Source organism: Aplidium turbinatum, chromosome 18 (genome assembly GCF_918807975.1).
Source record: "Aplidium turbinatum chromosome 18, kaAplTurb1.1, whole genome shotgun sequence".
Classification (NCBI taxonomy): Eukaryota; Metazoa; Chordata; class Ascidiacea; order Aplousobranchia; family Polyclinidae; genus Aplidium; species Aplidium turbinatum.
In genome coordinates, this window is record NC_137489.1 from 18994675 (window position 1) to 19000793 (window position 6119).

Sequence of the window (6119 nt, forward strand, 5' to 3'; positions counted from 1 at the left end):
CGGCTTAAATTATCATCTATGCTGTCCTCTATCATACAACCAAAAATAAGTATTGAGTCAATTAAGCTTTTAATGAAAATTTAAAATAAACAAACAATTGATTTTTCAACTAACCCCATGTCTGGGGTTAGTTGAAAAACGTCAGTTTAATGCCCACTAATGAACTGGATACTCTTTTTTCAGCCAACAAACATTTACATGGGCTTTAAAATCAAAATGCAATGAATTCTACACCTCATCACCGTAAAACCACTTTTCAATAAACGCATTGTTGAAACTTGTGATGCCGTATAATAGCACTTTCCGAGTTATTAAAATTTTACAATGTAGCCTATGTCTGCTTAAAACAAGTACACTGGAGTTTATATTTTACTACTTATTATCATACCACGACGATATACTCGTATCATAGGCTACTATAGTCATACCGTTATCAAACCATTTTTCAACTAACCCCACCCACTATTTTCCAACTAGCCCCATTAGCATATGACAAACTATTTTCCTAAAATATTCAAGCATGGTGCATTGGACTAAAATTTGTTTATTTCTTAGTGTTGTAGAACACCTACAGCTGACATACACCAAAAAACTTTTGCCTATCTTTAACTATATCGACGCATAAGATGTTTTTCAATCAGCCAAAAATTTTACTTCGAAAGTAAGAAAATACAAAATTGTCAGCCAAATAGGTAGGTATCTTGACTCAACAAATCGAAACTAACATGGATTATGTGTTTTTATAAACTACTTCACATGTTGGCAGTAAATATTTAAAAAAGTTATCGAGAGTTAAAAAAATTATCATTTTTCAACTAACCCCGCCTTCCAACTAACCCCACTCTCCCCTATAGGTAAACTGTACATAGCCTAGCCTACTGGGAAATTTTCAATGCAATGCATGCTAAAATAAAGTGCCATGTGAAATAAGGTGACCCAAAGTGCCATGCCGAAACTTTTTCAACGTAAGCAAATTTAATGAGATGGTTGTTGTTGCCTTTCCTGAACTAAACGACTGAACTGCGGTTGAGTTTTTGACAATGGAACACGCATGTCATCTTCAACGTCCGCTGTCCAGGCGATTTCGATGTTGTTTTTATTGTAACAAGAGCTGAGAATTCTGCCTCGCAAAGGTTAGGCCTAAGTGGTTATGAATGGTAACAAAACAATAATCGCTTGCTTTGCCAAGAATGGGTAGGTTTGCAGAATTGCAGTTGTGAGCACCAAAATTCTTCCGCAGTTTTTGAATGAAACTCAATGCGTAATCACTCTTTTGATCTCAAATCAATTAGGTCATCTTTACTTTTACTGAGATCGTCATCGCTAATGTTGTTCAAGCCAAAAAGAAAAATATTTCGAATCCATGTTTCAACTTCGTTCGGCAGGTGTTCTATAATTAAAATAACGTTGAAATGAAATTTGCGGGGTTTCAAGTGTGCGCAAAACTTTTCTCTCGTAGAGATCAAAAGAGTAGCCTACATTCTCTTTGAGTTTCATTCATCAAGATAAGATCTTCTAACATTGGAAAGTAAGCGTAATTACCTGCTTCCAATCTGCGTTTCTAAACTGGCAACTTGGCAAAAAACGCTTTCAGTTTTTCAGCTGCATCAATTATTGTCACACCTGGTCCTTGAATGCCACGATTAACATTGTTAATATGACCGAAAATATCGGCTAAGTAGGCCATGCCGTATAGAAAACTTTTACTTTCGAACAATTTTGAGAGGGGACTTCCTTTTGCTTTCAAAAGAGTTGATACCTCATGTTTTAGCTGCTGCAGTCGTTTTAAAACTTCTCTAGATAACCAACGTACCTCAGAATGATACAAGGCCTACTCCGTCATCTGACCCTACTTCTTGACAGAGCGCTTTAAAAGTACGGTGGTTTACAGCTCTGCTTTTGATGAAATTAACGACTTTTACGCAATTCGTCACAATTTCTTTGAAAATCGCTAGTAAAGTTTTTGCTGCTAAGGCGTAGCCTGCCTGTGCAAGAAGCAATGGGTAACAACCACGCGAGGAGCTTCGTTTTTTACTAAAGCAGCAAATCCGGATTTGTTCCCGAGCATAGCTGGTGCTCAATCCGTGCATATAGAACAAATTTTTTTTTTCCAAAATTCATCAAGGTAATCACGGACCCCCAAATGCTTTCTCACGGACTCCCAAGGGGTCCGCGAACCCCAGGTTGGGAACCACTGCCCTATGTGATAACTGACCAATCTTTTTTTAACATCATCTCACCATCTTTTTGGTGTCCACTCTGTGGTTATTTTGGCCTATCTGTTGCCCGTCGGACGTTGTTCCGGGTAGCTAAATGTCCTTGTGATTACCATTTTATTGTTTTGTCATTTTAAAAAGGTAGGAATAAAAAGTGAGTTTTACGTCCCTTCTCCGCAATTATACGTTCATGACAAAATGACTATTTCTTTCGTCTTTGTTTGAGAAAAAATAACTTAATAAATTTTAAAACTGATCACGATCCAAGCAGATATCTTAGGCCTACATCACAGAACAAGTAGGCCTACCACATTGCCAATTAGCTTGTTTTTGTATAAAACAAAGGTTACTTTTGTAGGTAAAATAACCTACTATTTCAAGCAATTAAGTATCATGTGACGTCATTTTCTAGCTATTCTTCATGGGACATCGGCTCTCACCCACATAACATGAAAGTTATTACTGTAACCAAAATCCACATGACGCCAACGTTAAATAACTAACTTTTGCAACTACTGATGGTACAATCAGTTTAAAATCCACAAGTATCTGACGAGCGCAAAACGAAGCAACGTAAATCAGAGAAGTGCCGCGTTATGCCACAAAACGGTTTAAATGGTCCAGAAAAACGTTTTATCACTTTAAATCCTACTCCCCATCCTCATTAGGGTGCCACAGGCGCCCTCATGTGGCCGAAATCACCTGAACTTTTTTTCTGGTGTGACATTTCACATATTAAGGCACTTTGCAAAGTTTGATTGAGATTGGACAAAAATTGGATGTGCAGATTGAAAACGAAAGTCTAAACTGAAATACAGTAAAATTAGGGGATTTCCTTAGTTTGAACATCAGTTTTTTTGCTATTTCTCACCTTTTTCTCCACATTGAAACAAGGTAAATTGAAGAATTAGGTTAGGAGACCAGTGCCAGTATGTCAAGATCTCAATTGAGGTCAAGCATGACAGCTCCGCGCCTGTTACATTGATTCATCATCTTGCAACATTGAATCAACATAGCTGGCTTGACCTCACTCAGGGTCTTGGAATAAAGGCTTTCGATATTACTATCAGGTATTGGAGGCTCAAAACTGCTTGGTGTTCCTTATTTGCCTGCACAAACATCCGATTCAAACGGAAAGCAAATAGCCAATGCAAGCATGGAATTGTTAAACAATTGGAACTGTACTGCATGTCTTGCTGCAATGGTGTTTGACACCACAAGTAGCAATACGGGCCACAAAACTGCGGCCTGTATCCAGTGCTGTAATTCGTAAAAAAAGCACAGGGTATACTGTCAGATTTTCCAAAATGATAAATAATACACAAGTTACAAAATAGTCTTTATTCTACCATATCATGAATTATCAACATCAAAATTATACGAGTACGGAATTAAGTTCATGGTACACCCAGGTACCGTTGGTCCTCAAATGGTTAAGTAGTTAGTTAGTAGTGGTCAAGAATCAGTAAGGATAGCATAAGCATTCTCTTTGGAAAACCAGAGGGTATACCATAATTGCTCGAAAAAGCAGAGAGTATACTGCGTATACCGCCGTATACCCTCAAATACAGCACTGCCTGTATCCAAATACAAGATTATCTTGGAAAAGGCCTACTTTGGGCAGCATGCAGGCATCATATTGGGGAGATAATACTGACGCATGTTTGGGAAGAACTCAAAATAGAAAGCAGCAGTGGACCCAACATTTCCATATTTCAACGCTTTAAAAGCAATTTTCAAACTCCTTCTGATAGCGCATCAGGTTGTTTTCATACATCAAAATCGCACGAGAAAATTGATCTGCTTGCCAGCAAGCGGGAAGAATTGTCTGAGCTGATAAATCAGATGAAGCTCCATCCAGAATCATTCAAATTTTTAAGAAGCGATTAATTAGAACTTTTGAATTTGTATCAATTGTACTTAAACTTGAGCCACCTACCAGTAAGGATGTGTCTCTCCAAAGACCTGGTGCATTACACAGAGCCAGGTGGATGAGCAAACTTATATATTCACTGAAAATTGTGCTCTTACAAGACGAAATTCATAAATTGCCCCAAAAAAATGCCATCATAAAAGCATCTCAACTCGAAAAGTTAAAGAGGTTTCTACAATTTACAGTTTGTTTCTATGGATTATGGTGGTTTACATATGTTGAGGCGAAAAAGAAAGTTGATGCTTTCAGAGTCGTTAATGATGCCGCTGAGCGAGGCGTCAAGTTGGCCCATGACTTCTTGTCAACTTCAAACCTTGAAGAACGCTACCAAAACATTCTCCAAGTAGTCGAAAATGCGAGGAAGGTATTACCTAATCAACATACTCGACAACTACAGTCTGAGGGCACATGGTTTTTAACCATGTAATTGTCAAAGTACTGACTGTATAACTCCATAAAGTGTTGTCAGCTTACACAACACTGCAATCAGCATTATTTGCAGCCTGTCATAGCATACCAGTAGCCTATTATGCTGCATTTTACTTTGTAATTAGATACTAGATAGTTGTGTGTTATTAATTGCCATTTTACTTTACCATTTCACTATTATTGCAAGCGTTAAAATAAATGTAGGCCTCCATAAATTTTACGCTATTGTGGTTTTGTTGTTAAGTAGTGGATGTCTGGACTCTAAGCATTGTGCTTTGTGTTTATCTTTCTGTGTCACGTTTTTACTGACTATGTTTAGTGTGTAAAGATCCAAATTTTTGTTTTTGAGTCCAAGTTCCGTACAAACATAGCTGAGATTTTGATCTTCAAAGACCAAAAAGTTTTCAATAAACAAAAACGATTAGTTAATGAATGTAGCCTACTTTTGATTCTTCAAATGCTGTAGTAATTTCATCTTAATAGGCATTTTCTGTACATGGATCCTTTTTTATAATGCATGAAACCTCATATTTTTAGGCATTTTTCATAAATTGTTGAACATATACAATTGACACATGGTCTGTACGATTGTAAATTAGTAAGTAAGTTCACCAGAAAGTGTTCGAAGTTCAAATACTCCGAAACTGAGAAGAAATGTCTGAGTTTTGATGATCTAGAGAGGGTTTTACTATTGAAATTGTGAAAATTTACCTTTAACAACTTTAAACCTAATCTGCACGTCCAAATTTTATCAAAACTTATTGAAATTTCTCACACATGCTTTTTTTACTAAGTGTCACATATAAAAAAAAGTTCAGGTGTATCGGACGCAATTTTAATTTTTGAGGGGCGCTTGTGGCACCCTAATCCTCATGCAACGTGACTTAAACGATCAAGACAACCCTATCAAATGCGTCAGATGACATTTGAACAACTCCCAACGTGCTTGGTTCAACGTTTGGTGGTAGGCCTTTGAGGGATAATTTGGGCCCGGTACCAATGAGATCCTCGGACCTGAAACCAAGATACTTCTAATAAAAATGAACTATATTCAAATACACGGAGGCTTCTTTAGGTTCGGGCCTTCAGAAAGTTCACTGCCCTAAAATCATCCTGGTCAACGTATATCCATATTCCATATATCTGTCTGAAAGATGACGTATATCCAGGTCAACGCTACTGGCTATATATAGGTCCACCAAGGTGTTGCGACCGTGCCATAACCCTTGTGTTTAGAAAATCACTTTTCTATCGAGTTCGCTTTAACGTTCGCGTTTTGCCGCTGTCGCATTTTCCTAGCAGACCCCTGATATGTTGTGGCAAGTAGGCAAATATTGCTTAGCTTTAATAGACGGAAATAAAACATGAAACTAATTGTGCAGTCGTTTGTACCAATGGAGAGCACCAGACTGAGTTGACAATTATTTGTTTTGGTTTTTGGGTAAAATCGTCCTTTGAATCTACAGCTCAATGCTTTTGAGTGGTGTCGTTCCTGCATCTTTCGAATCACACGGAAGTGGCATTCATTTGATTTTTATTGT